We start from the raw sequence: 7,050 nt of genomic DNA, 5'->3' as shown, positions 1-7,050 counted from the left end.
ACGAAGCTGCTAGACGAAATCCACCACGAAAAATTTCGGACAAAGGAATGTTTGGTTAGGAAAGAAATCCTTCTTCCATAGCTTTTTGGGAGTGCACAACTTGTTTCCTAACCTGGCTCAATTGGTTATAAAAAGTGTTTGATATTGCAATACACATGGGACTAAAATCTAAACCAGTAACATGCAAGTGTAGGAGACCTACTTATATGATAAATATTTGATAGAATATTGATGTGCCGTGAATTTTGGCACATTTTATGCCTTTGTAACTAGAAATATTGCTTGATTTTAAGTGTTTTTATATTGTTTCTTATGTTATTTTTGTGTTTTATAGGGTTGATTAACTAAGGATCGGAAATGAGAAGTAATGCTGGAAAAACGGACAAATTTGAGCTAAGCGACGGTCCGTAACTCATGTTACGGACCGTAACGGTGTTCGTAACTCATGTTACGGTTCGTACCTTTGAACCGTAACAAGGCCTGAATTTCCAGAAAGTTTCATTGAAACCATCAGTGTTACGGTGAAGTGTTACGGTCCGTAACATGTCACCGTAACATGAGCTAAATTTCCAGAGAGTTTCAATAAAATCTTCAGTGTTACGGTTTAGTGTTACGGTCCGTAACTCATGTTACGGTCCGTAACCCTTCACCGTAACATCATCCAAAATTCCAGAGAGTTGCCAAGTAATTGTCACCACTTACGCTTCAGAAGGACGGACCGTAACACAGGGTACGGTCCGTCGCATGGTGGCCGTAACGTCGAAGTGGTCAAATGACGAAATGAAGGACGGACCGTAACCTGAGTTACGGTCCGTAACAATGCGGCGTAAGGGCATTTTTGTCCAGAAACTTGGCGCGATTTTTGGCTCTATAAATACATAATGTAGGGTTTTAATTCATTATTCAGATTTTATTTTAGAGGCATAAACCCTAGATTTTTAATCTTGAAGTGATTGGAGCATTTAAGGCAACAACTTCACTCTCATTCCATCTTGTATTAGTATTGTAAGTGTATTATGTTAATCTTTAAGCTTTTTCTGTCAAGAAACATTATGAGTAGCTAATTTCAATTCTAAGGTTGTGAATCCCATGACGGGTATTATGTGAATGGGTTTCTATTATTGATATATGCATAATGGTTGTTGTTATTTATTCTATCTTTGTGTTGTAACGTTGGGTAATGATTGCAAGCATTAGCCGAAGCCATTATATTGACTTTTCTTGGGAAAGAGAGTTAATATTGGTAAGATTGAATAACAATGACTCGAGGCGTTAACCCTCGTTTAATAGACTAACTTAGGAATAAGAATAAGTCTAAATTGGCATTATTGGTCGCTCTTCGATTGTAACTCTTTTATATTCGGAAGAATCAAAAAGAGGAAATACTGCTTAACTGTTGGGAAACATTAAGAAGTCTTTAAGAGATCAAGTGCATATTCTTAGAACAACCATTAGAAGTATATCACATTGAAATCCGAAGCATAATATCTAATCAAATTGGGAAACACAACCTTAGTCTCTCTCTCATATTAATTACATTCTAAGTCAAAGTATTCAATTACATTATTCAACAATCAATTCAAACTATCCGGAATAGGATTAAAGCATTTAAAGATTGGTATCGCATACGATTAGTACTCTTTTCTCTCCATATTCCCTGTGGGATTCGACCCCAACCTTGTTGGGTTACTATATTTGACAACGTCCGCTTTACGCCATTAATAGGTGTAATTTGAGCGTATCAAATTTTGGCGCCGTTGCCGGGGAATACGGTTCAGAAATTACTAATTGTTGTGTACTATTCTTTAAAATTTTTTCTATTCCATCACACCTCGTTTGCTGGTTTAGTGAACCAGGTGAACATGGCTGGAAGACCCCATCGCAATCAAGGGAACCAAGGGGGGATCCAAGTGAACCATCCTGCACCAGAAGAAGAGGAGGATGAGAATGTATTTGCAGAATTCATCGACGAAGCTAATTATGCTTCTGCTGTAGTTCCCCCGAGAACAGGAAATGCTAATTTCAAAATTGATAGTTCTATCTATCAGCTATTGAAACTTGAAGGCTATTTCCGAAATTCTTCGGAAGACTGTCCACTTCGACACCTAAAGAATTTCGTGCATGTATGTTCCCAACAATCTCAAGGTGTTGTTCCTGCTGATGCACTGCGACTGCGGGTTTTCAAATATTCATTAGCTGGCCAAGCTAGGGAATGGTATGAAAAGCTCCCGAGCAATACTATTCATACCTGGAATGAGCTGGCCAATATCTTTCTAAAAAAATGGTTCCCACCCAGCAAAAAGGCTGAGCTTCGGGATAAGATTTTTGGGTTTAAACAACTTCCAGGGGAACAACTATATGCTGCATGGGAGAGGTTCAAATATTATCTAGCTCAATCTCCGAATCATGGATTTCCAGATGCAATTCTCACAGAGAAGTTCTACAAGGGGCTAGATACAATGAATCAAATAGCTGTCAACACTGCAGCTGGGGGATGCTTTATGGACAAAACCTTTGTCAACATCACCCGGTTGCTCGACAAGCTTACTACCCATAATCAAGCCTGGCATTCGACTGATAACGAATTCCTATCATATGGTAGTCCCTCTGTGGCCGCGGTGGCCAAAGAAAATCATGAGCGAGATCATGCGTTCGCTCAACTGCAAACCACCGTGGATTTATTATCCAAAAGGCTTATGGAGAAAGAGGCCAAATGTGTAAACGTTATCGATGAGATGCCACCTCATGCTCCCGGAATGTATCAAGTTTCTGACGAAACTTATCTTGAGGGGCAGCCACAATATGAGGATGCGAATTATGTCAATAACTCGCAAGGGGGTTATCAACGGCAAAACTACCAAGGTTCCGGTAATCACCCATGGCAAAGGCCTCAACAAAATTACCAAGGACAGAATTATGGAAGAACTGATCAGGGTAATCCCAATCAAGGGAATTACAATAACAATAATTATGGCAACAAGAGCTCTAACCCCTACATTCCACCTAGGGGGCAAGCATCCAATTCCCAGCCATGGAAAGATAATTCAGCTACTAACTCTGCTGGTAACACGTCTAATGATTCTGCAGAACTGAAGAGTATGATGCAGAAAATGCTGATGAATCAAGACAGAACAGAGAGCACAATCAAGGGAATGTCCCAGGTCCAACTATCGCATTCAGCTTCCATTCAGAAGCTTGAAGCGCAATTCAGAGACCTTTCCCGAGAAGTGCATACTCCTCAACAGGGACAATTACCGAGTGATACAGTTCCTAATCCAAAAGGTAGTGGAGTGAACTCTGTGGAGAATGTACTTGCCATTAGCACCAGAAGTGGAAAAATACTTCAGGGTGACAATAAAAAGCCAATTGATCAGGAACCAATTGTTGAAAAAGAAGCGCAGCCTAGTGTATTGGATGATATTGTCGAGGAAGAAGCAGGGGAGGAAGTCCCCATTGTAGTTGAAGAAGAGCTGAATCTTAATAAACCAAAGGAACCGGTGGAAAACCAGGAAAAGGGGAAGGCAAAACTTTCCGGTGCTCTTCGCCCTTTGAGCCAATTGTTTAAATCTTCACCGCCTTTTCCTCAAAGGTTGGTGAGAAAAACAGAAGATGAGAAGTGCTTGAGATTTTATGATCAACTCAAGCAGTTGACGATGAACATTCCTTTCATGGATGCTGTTAAAGAAATGCCTGGCTTTGCTAAGTATTTGAAGGATCTTTTAACAAAGAAGAAAAAGCCATTGAAACACGACACTGTGGGTATCACTCACCGCGTTAGTGCCATTCTTTCCAAAACCACTGTGCAAAAGAGGGAAGATCCTGGAGCATTCACAATTCCATGCACCATAGGGCAGCAAAATTTTGCCAGGGCTTTGTGTGATAACGGGGCTAGCATAAATCTTATGCCCCTGGAAAGTTTTAAGAGATCGGGGCTAGCTATGCCAAGGCCAACTACCATGAGGTTGCAGATGGCTGACAGATCGATAAAAAGGCCAGTTGGAGTAGTTGATGATGTGCTGGTTCAAATCGGGGAATTTCTACTGCCGGCAGATTTCGTGATTCTTGATTGTGCTATTGATCAAGAAATTCCTATTATTCTGGGAAGACCTTTCCTTGCCACAGGGAGGGCTCTTATGGACTCCGAAAAGCACGAAATAAAGTTCCGGGTGAACGATGAGGAGGTGACTTTTCACGCTAGCAAAGGCATGAAGTTACCTAGTCCTTATCAAAGCATTTCAGTCATAAACTCTGTTGACAAGGTGGATGAAGCAGTGGAATTTAAAATGGAGGAAGAATACTTGAGCGAAGCATTGTTGGCCATCTTGGTGAATTTTGATGCCGACCAAATGGAGGGATATAATGAGACAGTGAATTCACTCACAGGTCTGGGGTCTTACTCTTATGAGCCCAAGAAATTGTCTCTTGATCTAGAGAAACGAACAACTCCTCCAGCAAAACCATCAATTATTGAGCCACCGAAACTGGAACTCAAGAAACTGCCATCACATCTTAAATATGTATTTCTTGGAGAAAATGCTACTCTTCCAGTTATTGTGTCATCGCTTCTGAATAAGGGCCAAATTCAAAGACTCATCGTAGTCTTGAGAAAGCATTTAAGAGCTCTGGGTTGGACTATTGCAGACATCCGGGGGATTCCCGCCGGAATTTGTGAGCACCGAATACAGTTGGAGGAGGAAAGTTCGCCGAGTGTTAAACATCAGAGAAGATTAAATCCACCTATGCAAGAGGTGGTGAAGAAGGAGATCATTAAGTGGTTAGATGCTGGGGTGGTTTACCCGATTGCCAACAGCCCTTGGGTAAGCCCTGTTCAGTGTGTGCCAAAGAAAGGGGGCATCACTGTTGTCCCTAACTCGAAAAATGAGTTGATTCCAACAAGGACTGTCACCGGTTGGAGAGTGTGTATGGACTACCGGAAGCTGAATACCGCATCTTGCAAGGATCACTTCCCTATGCCTTTTATTGATCAAATGCTTGATCGGCTAGCCGGAAGATCTTATTACTGTTTCTTGGATGGGTACTCAGGAAACAACCAGATCAACATTGCGTTGGAAGACCAAGAAAAGACTACTTTCACTTGTCCCTATGGGACATTCGCTTTCAGCCGGATGCCATTTGGTCTTTGCAATGCACCAGCTACCTTCCAAAGATGCATGATGTCCATATTCTCTGATATGGTTGAAAACTTTCTTGAAGTTTTCATGGATGATTTCTCGGTGGTGGGAGATTCATTCGATGAATGTTTGGGTCATCTTGATCGGGTGCTGCAACGGTGTGAGGAAACCAACCTCGTGCTCAACTGGGAGAAGTGTCATTTTATGGTCAAGGAGGGCATTGTCCTTGGCCATAAGATTTCAGAAAAAGGGATTGAGGTTGATCAAGCTAAAATCGATGTGATTTCACAACTCCCTCCGCCCGTTTCAGTAAAAGGAGTTCGGAGTTTCTTGGGGCACGCCGGATTCTATAGAAGGTTTATCAAAGACTTCTCAAAAATTGCAAATCCCATGTGCAAACTCTTAGAAAAAGAATCCAAATTCAATTTTGATGAAAAGTGCATCAAGGCGTTTGACGAGTTGAAGCTGAAATTAACCTCCGCACCGATTGTGGTGTCCCCAGATTGGTCACTTCCCTTTGAATTAATGTGTGACGCCAGTGGTCTTGCAATTGGTGCTGTGCTTCGTCAGCGGCTAAACAAAATCCTACACCCAATTTATTATGCCAGCAAAACATTGAATGGAGCCCAGCTGAACTATACAGTAACGGAGCAAGAATTACTTGCTATTGTTTATGCTTTTGAAAAGTTCCGGGCTTATTTGTTGGGTGCCAAGGTAGTGGTTCACACTGACCATGCTGCATTGCGCTATTTGATGGCGAAAAAGGATGCTAAGCCTCGGTTGATAAGATGGGTGTTGTTGCTACAAGAATTTGACTTTGAAGTCAGAGACCGGAAAGGGTCAGAAAATCAAGTAGCTAACCATCTTTCCAGACTGGAAGCACCAGGGAGACCGAGTGATGTGCTAGATATTGATGACACTTTCCCGGATGAAAGAGTTTTGGTCATTTCCAATGATGTGGCACCATGGTATGCCGATATTGCCAATTATTTGGTAACTGGCATCGTTCCTGAAGAGTTGAAGACATATCAAAAGAAGAAGTTCTTGCGAGACTGCCGACAGTATTGTTGGGATGAGCCTTACTTATTCAGAACGTGTGCTGACAATATGATCCGGAGATGTGTGGCGGAATCTGAGGTGATGGACATCTTGAAAGCGTGCCATGATTCTCCAGTTGGTGGACATCACAGTGGAAATCGAATAGCAGCCAAGGTGCTAGAGTGTGGCTACTACTGGCCAGCCAATTATCGTGATGCAAATATGTTGGCACGCTCTTGTGATAAATGCCAACGCCAGGGCACAATAGGTCGGAGGCATGAAACTCCGATGAACTTTGTTCTTGAGGTGGAGCTATTTGATGTATGGGGAATTGATTTTATGGGGCCCTTCGTGAGCTCCTACGGCCTGAAATACATTCTTGTCGCAGTGGATTATGTCTCCAAATGGGTGGAGGCGGTGGCCTTGCCTAACAATGATGATAGGAGAGTCAATGCGTTTCTCAAAAAGAACATCTTTACTAGATTTGGCACTCCTAGAGCTATTATTAGCGATGGTGGATCTCATTTCTGCAATAAACCATTTGCTGATCTTATTGAAAAATATGGCGTGCATCACAGGGTTGCCACTCCATATCATCCTCAGACGAGTGGTCAGGTTGAGGTCTCAAACAGAGAAATAAAAAGCATCTTGGCAAAGACGGTCAATGTGAATCGCACTGACTGGTCTAAAAAGTTGGATGATGCTTTATGGGCATATCGCACGGCATTCAAAACGCCTATAGGGACTTCACCGTATAAGTTGGTATTTGGGAAGGCATGTCATTTGCCTATTGAGCTTGAGCATAAAGCCCTTTGGGCATTGAAAAAGCTGAATATGGATTGGCATGAAGCAACTAAGCTGCGGTTGTTTCAAATCAACG

At 42.1% G+C, this 7,050-nt stretch overlaps 1 non-coding gene across 1 annotated transcript; it reads right to left on the bottom strand.

Moving 5' to 3' along the window:
• Nucleotides 1–2,306: 2,306 nt before the first annotated feature.
• Nucleotides 2,307–2,413, bottom strand: LOC132634425 (small nucleolar RNA R71). The gene has a single exon (XR_009580151.1). It is a non-coding gene; the product is annotated as a small nucleolar RNA R71 (small nucleolar RNA).
• Between the last annotated feature and the right edge of the window lie 4,637 nt (nt 2,414–7,050).

The sequence above is a fragment of the Lycium barbarum genome, chromosome 3, assembly GCF_019175385.1.
Source record: "Lycium barbarum isolate Lr01 chromosome 3, ASM1917538v2, whole genome shotgun sequence".
NCBI lineage: Eukaryota > Viridiplantae > Streptophyta > Magnoliopsida > Solanales > Solanaceae > Lycium > Lycium barbarum.
The sequence above is the reverse complement of the archived record's forward strand: the minus strand, read 5'-3'. Positions and strand labels throughout refer to the sequence as shown.